Raw genomic sequence first — 12,565 nt, 5'->3', positions numbered from 1 at the left:
GATATGACACATGCCTTGGTGTGGAGGACACAGGTTCATTTCCCACTGCGATGCAACAACCAATGTGTCCCTGAGCAAGAAACTTAACCCCTAGTTGCTCCAGAGGCGTGCAACCACTGTAACAAATCACCGTATTTTCAGGAGAAGCTCGCAGATAGTTTGGACTTACATTAGCTGTTTAGGTTTAATTACTAATGTTAATGCATGTTGGTTAGCAGTAATTAGTCTGTGCCTCAGACAAGTTGCTCACGTCACATCTTCATCGTCAAGCTCTGTTGAAGGCTGTGCAGCAACGCTCTGCCATACTCATCACCGGTAAAGGGCCTATATTATCCTTCGCTGGTCTCCGTCCAGAATAATGTGATCTCTTGGTTCTATTCTTTAACTGTCTACGCTTTAACAGTTTTTTAAAGTGCTTTAAAACTAGATGGTCATTGGATAAAATCGTTTGTTCATTCATTCATTCATTCATTCATTCATACAGTAGTTAACATTCATACAAAGTTAACTGGCTGACTGTAATTGCTGTTACAAAGAAAATGTACTGCTGGCCATGCCTCTTGATGAAACCATCTCAGGGATATTATTATAATATTATAAATAAATGGACAATTTTTATGATGTAGGCTGAGCTTCCCCTCTTTGAAAGACCAGACACCGCCACTGGGGTGGTTTGTAGGTCACAGATGTTATGGTAAGTGTTGATAAGTCATCAAAGACAGGAAGATAAGGATGTGATATGTGCTTTGCCTTCATAAAGTCAAAGCCAAATGTGCTTCTATCAATCACAACCATATAATGCAATGTGAGAGGAGAGCTGATGGGCCAAAGGCAGGATGTATATGGTCTTAATCCTGTCATTGAAATCATCTAGCGCTAATCCACTCCATTTATTTCCTCAACAGTGGAGCCATTTTGTTTTAACCGTGCAATACATGCTCACAGAACAGACTTGACAGCTGATAACAAAATCTGAAAGCAACAGCGTGAGAGAACATTGAAAATGTTTCATGTTATGGTCATAATTGTGTGGTTTGGCAGTTCTAAGCCACATGCGTAGTCGTGCTGATGGGGTGAGAGAGGAGATGACAGGCGAGGATATGGAAGTTGGCTCACCACGCCTGGCGGCAGATGCGCCCGCTGTCTGAGCTCTCACGCTGGGACACGCCGCAGACAGCATTCAAGCCACACAGAAACATGGCGCAGCAGCAGCGTTTGTGTGACATAGCATCGGTAAATGTTAAATTAACAGCATCTTGTCGTGTTGATGTACTGTACTGTAGGTTTTTTGACTTTGGTCACACTGCAAGGAAACTGAATATTCTTGTAACACTAACATCCTAAAGGATCCAATATAACATACAACATAGGGAAACAGAGGACACTGTCAGTATTCATGATGTAGAGGCAACCAGTGATGGTGGGATGTTGGTTAGAGAAGGAAAGAAGGACTTGTGTTGTAAGTAGGGAGGGGATGGAAGAGGAGCTGGAGGGAAAAGGGAAGTTAACTTTCCTTAAATCCCACAGAGTTGTGAGACAGCTTCGTCTCAATCAATATTTGTGAATGTGCGTGGATGCCCTTGGCTGTGTGTTCAGTACAAGCTTTTCCACTCAGTGAAACACAGGTTGTTAACAAAGCAGCACTCATGCCCAGTCAGATTTATTGGAGAGGTGTTTATTCCATATCAAAATAAAAAGGTGTGACTGGGATGGATCTATAAAACTGCATGTTTGCTTTTATGTATAAAGTGCTATATAAAATTCAGTCCATATATCACACCTGATTGTGTTTTATTATGTAGTGAAGACAGGACTTGACTTTGTATTTCTGGTAAGTGGAAAAGACATTGTGGCTGTTAAGTAACAAACGTCTGTGAGGTGCAGAAATTACTAACAAGATCTTGTTTTGACAGCACAATGTAATTGAGACCCTACCCTTGTTTATTAGGTTTTTTTAAAACATTTTACAGTTTGGAACATCTCTTTTGTGTCATCTTTGACTTGTTATGGCTTTAACTTAAGTCAGCATTTAATGTGTGGTATGTAGTTGTTAAACGTCATGCCTAGTTTTCATGAGAGGAAAACTACACACATATCAGTGAGTTTTATCTCTCCCATGAAGGATGGTGCTGATTTTAGATGTACTTTTTTTTGCAACATTGGCCTCCTGGTGCCTCTGGTCTGGTTGCTAGGGAGCAGTTTGTCGAACGCTATAAAAATAAAGCAGCGTTACTAGGTCTGGATCTGGAGGGCATGGAAAGGATTGGGGAGGTGGGCTGGCAGGCAGGATGTGGTGTTTTTGCTCAGTAGGAGAGGAGGTTCCCCCCGGGCTGTCATCTATGAATGGAGCTGAATGGAGACACTGCAGGGACTCTGCGGAGTGGCACCACAGCTCCCTGTTCCGTCAGAGACTCCACTGCCATCCATCACACAGCACCCCTACCTTCTATGGTCCGAAACAGAGGGTGGGTGACATACTGTAAAGAGAGAGAGAGAGAGCAAGAAAAAGAAAGTAGACCAATGAAGACTCGTGGATCCTCTGGGTTTCCTCTTCCTCAAATGTAACATAAGCGTGGGATTGGTTGTGTTTTGTTACCAGGTAACAATCACAACCGGTCCATGTTAACTGTCCTGTCCTATAATCAAGATCTCAGATGGAGCCTCCTAAATCTGACAGATACCCTCAGTTTGAAAGCATCATTCCACACATGCCTAATTCACACACTGGCATCCTTTTAAACCAGGGGTCTTCAACATGTTTCAGACCAAGGACCCCTTAATTTAAAGAGAGATGAAGCAGGGACCCCCTACTGCATGGTGCCAACTAGGCCTGCACGATTAATCGTTAACTATTCATTAGCCCTATTCACGATTGAATTTTTAAATAACTTTGATTTAAAAATTGTTTTAAAACTTCTTTTTTTTATGACTATGATTCTCATTTAATTTTATGAGCTGACTGCATTACAAACGCTACTACTTTCTTCTGTGGGTTTAAAACATAGACTGTATGAAATCGGTTTTAAAGTGCGCCAAGCGCTGCAATGTTCTCCCTTCTCTTCATTGAAGCCTCTATGTTTACAGGCTTGTGGTGATGCGCACATGTGCCACAGGTTCCAAAACATCTCTATGTTTGGTACTGCCTATTTGTTGTGTTTCGTAATGGTTCATGTGTGCGATAAACCTTACACTTTGTGAGGAAAAAAAAAATAGTGCCAGAGAATCGTGAAATCAGTTCTAAGCTAAAAAATCTTGATTCTTATTTTTCCCGAATCATGCAGGCCTAGCCAATCTTCTTGCCTCATTTAGAGTTATACACACTATGTTAATCCAGCTGCATTTACAGTGGGAAGAGTCCAGTCTTCCTGCCAATTACCATGCATAACATCACTACCACTACCGCTTTTCATGGCCAGAGGCCATGTTTACCCACTGCTAGAATACTGGCAAACTCCGTGCGCGCACACACGCACGCACGCACACACACACACACACACACACACACACACACACACACACACACACACACACACACACACACACACAGAGGGGAGATATAAACAACAAAGGTGGTAGAGAGTGTTCTGGGGTTTCCTGGAAGAAGAAAGTGATGATAACAAAGAAGAATATGAACGGAAGGCGTATTGATATTAAACTTTTTTGGGCTCTTTGAACAATACTGTAATTTACATGCTCCAGTAAACTAGTCTATGACTATGCATGAGTGTGTTAATACCTGTGAGTACTGTTTGGGAGACTTTGATTAGTAAACTTTATGTAATGATAAATTACGCAGTAGCATTAGATATGGTGTGGTGGTCCTTATTGCAAATCTAGGGGCGTACAAGATGATTAAAACTAATGGTTTAAATTGGATAAGAATCAACATTAAAGCCAGGTTTAGTTTCTTATTGCTTACACTACCTCTTAATGACCATGACTGGAAAATGACCCATTCTGGGCCGAGGAAGTGGCTGTACATGCCACAATTACACACACACACACACAACCACTGTACTCAGGAAAGAGCTAACACGGGTGTCCTGCAGATTGAACATTTTCCTAATTTTGGTTAAAGTTCACAGCTGCACCATGTATGATTATTTGTACCTCTCAAATTGTTGCTTTCACTTCTTCCACTCTCTTGTCAGAATTTAGTTTTATTGTCTATTACTGTAATTCACACCTACACAGTCAAGGTGATCACTAATCAGTTTTCTTGCTTTTTGTGATGTTTGATAAATGTCAGCAGAAAAATCAGCCTACTGCTTAGTAGGAATATATAGACCAGGTATGTGAAGAAAAATTAGGTAAAGTGAGGTGAACTAGGGCTAAATAGAGTTGTTGTCTGGGGCAAGCAAGGCACACCTGGGTGTCTTGGGCTGAGTCAGGTCCTGCTTTAGACCAGGTCTGACTGCCTGTCTGTCTTGAAGGAGCTGTGGTTTAGCCAGTTCTGGGATGGTGTGTGTTCTTCCATAGGGGCTGGGTGCAGCTGTCACCACTGAGCAGGGTCATGGAAAGGTCTGGTCAGCTGGGCTTGGCATTGTAAGCAGGTAAACAGGGACACAGAGTAACCCAGAGTTGCCGGAATTTTAGCTGCATTCATTGCCATCCATCACAAGAGCTTGGAAATAACTCCTACCTTCTCCTACAGTCTTTGGGCTAAGCGGGGCTAAATGTTTGTGATGAACTTTATACAAAATACCTAGCTTATTAGATTCTAAATGCTCCACTGAATTCCTCAGCTGAAAACTTACTTTGCTTGCCTTTCATTTGGTAGTGTTCAATTGGTATAAGAGCCTTTCACGGTGTACAGCGCCTCAAACCTGAAGGGACCTGCCAAATCAAAGATCTCTGTGTGCACAGTTATGTTAAGGTAAATTACTGTTTTACTATAAAAGCAGGACAGTTAATAGCCTCCCTGAGGATAACATGTTTTTTTGATTTAATTGAGATTGAATAAGAAGTCTTTTTGTGTTTAATTTGTTCGTCATATGATAATTTGAGGCTACACTTTTTTAGTAAAATGTCCTTCATTTCTGATGAGTTCTTCTGGTTTGATGTTTAGAAAACCACTTGAGCTGCGTTTATAGAAGGGAAGTTTTAGTAGATTTGATTTGTCCAGCTTAGGACAAAAGACAGTAATTTGTAGCAATTGGGTCAAACAAGGTTATGTTCATGTATCAAAAATGTTCCAGTACAGTGTTGCAGCACTGACGGGATGTCTGGGCTGGGCACTTGTATGTGCATGACACAATAAATAATGCTGTAGCTATTATCTCGTTATTAAATTATGTCATCCCATTATTGCCAAGTTGTGTTAGAAAAAATACTTAAGCCAGATTTATATTCACAAATGATGCTTTCTGGATAGCCTGTGCTGAGCTTTCTGGTCCTGGCATCAAAACCTGAATTCCTTTATGTCATTGTATTTCACAATAAAGCAAAATTAGGAGCGCTACTCTACTCGGCGCATACAATAAATAATCTTTACAGGACATATAAAACCGAATAAAAACAGCAAAAAAGCAATGATCAGGGAAGTGCAAGTATCAAAGTAAAGGAGGTGACAGTGAATGACTGGTTTCGCCTAACTACAATTGTTTAGGGGAACTATTGCATTTGGGAAGAAACAGCTATTTTTAATCTGGTGGTGCTGGATTGTATAGACCTATAACACCTGCAAGAAGGTAACAACTATAACAGGTGGTGGCTAGGATGTCTATTGTCTTTGATGATGTTCTTGACTCTTGACTTCTCCCTGTTTGCTCACTTTATACCTGTTCTTTTGATCAATCATAAATCCTCAGAGACTCTGACTGACTGAGAATTCTAGCCGGTTGTGGTGATGTTTTTATATCAGTCAAAAGGGAAGAAAAATTGAGTGATTTTAGTAACAGTCAGACAATGGCACTTTGATCTTTCTGCACATTACCGATTATCTTTAATCACTAAATCTTCCGGGTTCAAATGTTACATGCATACTGTGGGCCAACATTGAAACGTCTGTTCACCAGAACATTGACTTCTGCTCCCCTCTGGTGTTCACAGTAAGAAAAAACACAAGAAAAAACTGACTGTGCAATTTTTTAAATATTGAAACACATTCTTCACAGAAGTATCAGATACAGTCATGCAATGGTAAAATGCATACTGGTGATGTAGCAGGACAATACACAGTATATTATATAATCACATAAAAAACATCCACTTGACAATACACAAGCAAAGGGTTTATTCAAGAACTGTGTGTATGTGAGCACACTCTCCTGTCACAGTCAAACAGAAAGGTGTTGGTGCACACGTCCTTGCAATGTACCAGCCACTTCTTTTCAGGGTGTCATGCTGTGTCTATAGTTCCACCCCACAGTGCCAACACTCCGAACAACCAGTGGGGGTCACCAGTGCACCAACAACAACAAGAACCCTCCCCTCTCATCCCATCCTCTCATCACTAGTGGAAAGTAACTAAGTCACTTGCAAGTTATCTAAATTTACTCAAGAACAGCACTTAATTACTGTTTTGAGGTACTGATAATTTCCTTTAAATGTCACTTATACTTTAACTCTACTAGATTTTATATTAAAACATGAACTCGTAATTTGGGATGTTCAAGATTAAACTAGTGTTGTCCAGCCTGTAAGGCTTGTGCCCCCTTGTCATGTTTCAGATGTCTATGAGTTTTTAATTCAACCATATATATTTCCCTTCTAAACTCAGTCTATCTCAACACACACACACACACGCACAATTAGAAGAATGTAAGCTACATTCACATTTGTGTAGTTTTTTTTCCCCATCATTTATTGTTTTTCTTCCATCAATTTCAGTTTTGTTTATTTTAGCTTCCAAACATGGGAGAGGACATAGTCTACCTGGTGGTACATTTAACCTATTCATTCTTTAGAAAGAAAATGTAGGCTATAAAGAAAGGACACATAAACATAGACAACAAATAAAACAGAAAATAATATTACAAAATATATTTATAGTATTTTTTACATATACTGTATGTAATATATAATAAAATGTAGACAGGAGAGATTGAATTAGTAGGCTATGGGTGGAGTAGGAACAATGATTTGTGCCCCTATGGAAGAGAAGTAACGCCAGGTTCCAGGTTACAAACAGCGTTTAGACCCAGCGAAATAACTTTGGTTTCGTTTTGGGTTGGACAACTATTGATCCATCACCTGCTTCACAGCCGGAAGATCGGCACTGATCCATATTTGGATAGCTATTCTACGCTCCACACTACAGGTAGTGTTGGAACGGTTATTTTTTTAATGGCGTTGCTGTAATTCTAATGCTAGATAGAATTAAGCGTTTGAGTAGTTAAGTGCCCCCGTCCAGGCTTGGTTACAGACTTTCCTGATTTTCAATGTGCACGCTTGATGTATGTTCAATTGTGTAATGATGTTTTTGTATTGACACACACGCACGCACGCTTACACACACCAGACCTAACCTGTTTATCGTCCACACCTTGTCAAATTGTTGTTTATGCTTTCTGTCTCATTGTCTCTCATTAAACTCCGTACAGGGAGGGGACATTAATTACACATGAGTCAAAAATATCCAGAACACCAGAGGGACTGGATTAACATGTTCAAAAGAGGAAACGAAAGTTAAGTGCATTCGAATTAGCAAAATACTAGATTGTTGCCTTTCATATGGATTTTGTTAAATATTGTGCTGCACAAAACAGAAATGGAGACTAATTTGATTATTGTTTATAATGCAGTGGCATTTATAATAACATAGATGTGTTGCCTTTTTTATACAAGGTACATGTGTTCAGTCTATTCTAGCAAATGTATATATTCTATCAGATGACATTTGCATAATTGTATGCACATTTTACAAAAGATCACCCAGATTTACTTGGTGCTTTTGGGATAAGAGTCAAAATCCCACAGAGAGACAGGAAGTCACATACAGGTTCTAAAAAAATAGTGAATTGGGTAAGGTTAGGCACAGACAAGTGGAGATGAGCATTTGTGAATTTTTACCAACCGACCTGGCAATCCATCTTACATTTGTTGGGTCTGGTGGTGCAAGAGGAAAAGTCAAAGGATCTCCATCTTTATTAGTATTCATCCTCAAGAGACCATGAATGTTTTAATGATACATCATGACACTTCCTTGAGTAGCTGTTGAGATATTGAGTCTGAACCAAAGTGATAAACAGACTGACATAGCCATCCTAACCAGCATGGCAACAAAAGTATGGCAGGAGGATTCCGTAGTTTTAAAGCTGTTATTAAGAAGCTGACACCTCAGAATTAAATTAGAGTTAAGTTAAATTAGTGCTTGTGATCAATAGTAATTGTAATGTTAACCAATCAACTCTGACCATTTTTCCTCCGCATTGACATGGAGACACCTGATTTTATCCGGGAACAATTAACCTAATGGGGAAAAAATTACAATTAAGCATGGTTTCACATATTCTTCTGTAATATTTATGTATTATTATCATATTGTGCACTATGCTTTTGTGTTATATGACTTCATTCAATTCATTTCTGTATGTGTCCTCCCTGAAGCCGACTCTGTTCCAAAAAACTGAAGGCTGGTGCCCTGTAGTCTGAAAAACCAAGATGTCCAGAGCTAGGTTCATCATCATTAAGAGAGCAGAGTAAGGATATTTTGTATTTGTAAGTCACCGATGTACAGGTTGTCTTTAGAAGCTAAAGATAAATGACCAATAAAAAACTTTGAGGCATGAGGGACAGTAAAAAAAAGACATCAAAAGGCCCCAATGTGTCTGGATTGTAGTATGAATTGTTTTGCTAAGATTAGACATGTTTTCCAGACAAGTTTTCCTTCTCTAGGGAAAGCAGGAAATAGAACGATGATGTTTCTTCGTACACTGTTACTGTTGCTAACTCTGTGAAAAATGATCTCGCTATTTTGTTATTTCAACAAAGTCTCAGTCTCCAAAACTTTTCCTCTCCAGCTGTACAGAAACGTCAACAACAGGCTTAATAGAGTTAGTCTTGAGATTTCAAGTTACTGTATTGCCGTTCTTCTGTGGTAAGCACAGCCAATTCTGCAATTAGCGACACTGAAATTGCAGCACAAATGATAACATATATTTAGTTTTTTGTGTCTCCACTGCAGGCCCTGAAAAGAAAGCACCCTAATACTCCTGAAATTATGGACACTGAAACTGACACAAATTCAGACCAAGAGGACATCCCTGAACTGGTTAGTTCTGTGATGTTATTGTTTCTATTACTGATGTGTTATTCATTGCTGCCAGGGTGTAAACACCATTTTGAAAATATCTATCAAAGTATACATTGGAAAATTAAAGACTCATCAAATACATGATGGTTTTATTTCTACTGTTAACTACATGTCTGACATGGCATCTCTTTCTCTAAATAAGTTACATTTTGTAAATGTTAATGTGGAAAAACAATGCAAAAAAATTACTGAAAGAGAAGCTACAGATAATCTGCTTTCTTTGCTTCATATAGTGTATGATGTGCTGATGAGGCTAACGCCAAATGATCTTAAGATGTGTGCCAGTCTTTTGGTTTTAAAATACACTGAGAATGGCAAAAAAAAAAAAAAAAAGTGACAAAGGGAACAGAGGTTCCCTTTGTCTCTGTTCCCAGAGGTTAAATACAAGAGGTAGTACAAGGTAACGAGGAACAGGTGATAAGTCAGGTGAATCACGTTAGGGCGTGGCAGGACAATCACACAGACCAAACTAGCAAGACTAGTTTGAACAGGAAAGAGAACATACAGACACACAGAGGGAAACACAAGTCAGAGACTGTCACACAAGACCGGGGAGGGACCTAAGACACAAACACAAGGAGACAAGACAGGACCATAAAAACAAAGAAGGAGGAAAAGAAACCAAAGCAACCATCCAAACCATCAAAAATATGCTGTGCACATACATTATAGTTATTAGTATCATTAGGATGCTTTCAATCAAACAATGAGTTTTTAATCTTTCTGAACATTACCACATAACTTTAATCACTGAATCTTACATGTTTAATCTTACATTTATTGTGGAGAAACAGTATGTTGAACATCTGTTCAGCAAAAAAAGAAACTGAGTGTGCACTGGTGTCACAGTATGAAAAGCACAGAGGAAATCATATTGTAAGTACCTATACTGTGTCCACAACCAAGCACCAGAAAAATAACAGATTTTTTTTTTTTTATTGGGCATGTGGATTGACACAACACATTCATTTAAATAACATATAAAATGTAATAAGCTCATTAAAACAAGCTTCTGTTAGAAGTGAAGTGTTTCTGGATCTCCGAGGAAGAAGAGGCTTGGTTCCAATTGAAGATTTAACACAAAGATTTAATGATAAAAATAAGACAAATTACAATTAATTACGCCACAGTGAGCTGAAGATAGCCCAGGTAGGTTCTAAACTTACCTAACCCGAAACTCCCATCTCCCTCCCTCCTATATTGCTCTTGTCTCAGGGCTGGTTACTTTTCACCCTCGTAAGTAAAAACCATCCTCATTGGCTCTTCGTTGGCATGGTGACATGTAAGACGTGTCTCGTTTGTTTCTTCACTGTCCAATTAGGGAGGACTTCCTAAACACTGCCTTGTTTTGGTCATCTTCTGCCACATTCAATGTTGTTGCCCCCCAACAAAAAAGAAAAAATACAGAAGTGCAGTAGTAAATCCTAGCTGCTGTCTGGTTAGTGTGTTCAGCCAGGCTTCTGGGATAGTCATCCCAACAACATTCCACGGAGCGGCGGTGGTGTGGCTATGTCCGCCAGGAGGAAGGACAGGGCTCTAAACTCTGCCCCTTTGGGGTCATTTTTGGTCACAGAGCAAAAGGTTCTTATCATGTAGATGAGAAATTCTGACGAAAATACAGGAATCAACATTATATTCTCTTTATCTGGCGACACCAAGGGATTGGAGACAGAAGGTTAATTCCTGCTATGTAACAACAGATTTCTTTCTACAGTAAATGCTAATAGTTTGGTTTTGATCTGTCAGAGCAAGAGAGGAGAGAGGGGGTGAGTGAGAGGCAAATTAAAGGGCCGGTCTTGATCTCTCCACAGAAACAAAGGTCGAGAAATAACACAGCATGATATGGAGTTACCTCAACAGGAATAAATTAGATCATAACTTCCTAACTTGGCTGCAGCATTCATAAACAGAAATACATTGTTTTCAGAACATTTTTTGAAAACCCAACATGTCTTCCTCTACTTTAACACTGGTGGAAAGAGTGCCTGCAGTTTGGATGTAGGTTATTTACTATTTCCTTTTAATGTGACTGTATACTATACTACTGTAACACTATATTTCAGAGTGGAATATTGTTGCTACAGTAAGCCTACTAGTTACTTTTGAGATTAAGATTTTATATTACAAGATATTATGAAAAACTCATAAGTAGAAAGAGCTCCCTTCCTAACTTCTCAGATGATCTCATTTTAATATCATATTGAAGCCCAAAGAGGTTAAATTATTGATATTACACACACACACAAACACACACACACACACATTTACAAGTACATATAGCCTAGCTACAATTAGTACAGAACAATTTCTTAGTCCGTTTAATTTAGTTTATTTGTTACCTATGTGCCCTATGTGTGTGAGTTTAGGCCTCCAGAGCAGACAGGAGAAATGTAGATAACAGGATGAGGCGTGTCTCAAAGATAGGTTTCGACTCCTTTTGACAAAGAAGTAATAAAAACTATAAGACTTCCTGATTTGTTTTTTGCGACTCGCGAAGGAGTCATATCGAGTCATATCTCCCGCCTGATAGCCTGAGGACCGGGCGGACCCCTGCCTTGATCTAGCTCTAGCCTACCTTAGATAGGCTGAATACACGTTACAGGTAAGTGGTGGAATCATTAATCAAGAGAGACTCTAACCCTGTCCTTTCGAAAGCCGAAAGGCCGTCACGGTGGAAAAAAAAAGATAGGCCTACTCGCTAGAATACGTTATAAGATGCTATGGTGTTTCGTACAGAGCGCACAACGGAAAATAAAAGGTTCAAATCAATTGGCGTAATTATCATTAACTGGATTGTTTTTTTTTAATAACATTGCTGTGACATAATCATTAGGTAGGGATGATGCAAACAAACAGCAGCGATCTGGCATTGATGTCAGAAATGGCCATATCAATGCATTTATTAAAACAAAAGGTCAAATTTAACCATTTGTCAAAACATAATCATCAATTTATATCAGACTACATATTCGCTGCTCTAGTCATCTCCACTCTGAAGCTGCAGACTATAGCATCTGTATACATCTGTTTGCCAATGCTAAGCTATAGCTGCAGACTATAGCTTAGCATTGGCAAACAGATGTTCACAGGAACAAATAGCAGAACAAAATAGGGGAAGTGAATTTATATAGCCCAAAGTATGGTAACTAAGGATTATTTTACCAAAATAGTTGGCATTTCGTTTTATTGCAATCAGCTTTTGGATGAATTGAAATGAGATGTTCGGTTATTTGGGGTGTGGGAGAAGTTCGGAGAAGACATGGAGAAGGACTTTCGGTCGGCACCAAGGTGCTTCTGGAAAACCGTTCG

At 39.3% G+C, this 12,565-nt stretch overlaps 1 protein-coding gene and 1 long non-coding RNA gene across 2 annotated transcripts in view; both read left to right on the top strand.

The window, feature by feature from the left end:
- The first annotated feature begins 9,117 nt into the window (after positions 1-9,117).
- LOC117957396 overlaps positions 9,118-12,565 on the top strand; it is a 25,713-nt gene continuing 22,265 nt past the window's right edge. Inside the window, exon 1 of the long non-coding RNA XR_004659505.1 lies at positions 9,118-9,218. This is a non-coding gene — a long non-coding RNA (uncharacterized LOC117957396). The remainder of the gene's footprint in view (positions 9,219-12,565) is intronic.
- LOC117957395 (nuclear GTPase SLIP-GC-like) overlaps positions 11,612-12,565 on the top strand; it is a 12,888-nt gene continuing 11,934 nt past the window's right edge. The window contains exon 1 of the mRNA XM_034893077.1: positions 11,612-11,858. The gene's annotated coding sequence lies outside the window, so the exon portion shown is untranslated. The remainder of the gene's footprint in view (positions 11,859-12,565) is intronic.

The sequence above is a fragment of the Etheostoma cragini genome, chromosome 15, assembly GCF_013103735.1.
Source record: "Etheostoma cragini isolate CJK2018 chromosome 15, CSU_Ecrag_1.0, whole genome shotgun sequence".
In the NCBI taxonomy this organism is placed as follows: Eukaryota; Metazoa; Chordata; class Actinopteri; order Perciformes; family Percidae; genus Etheostoma; species Etheostoma cragini.
Note: the sequence above shows the minus strand (reverse complement) of the source record. Positions and strands in the feature narration are given on the sequence as shown.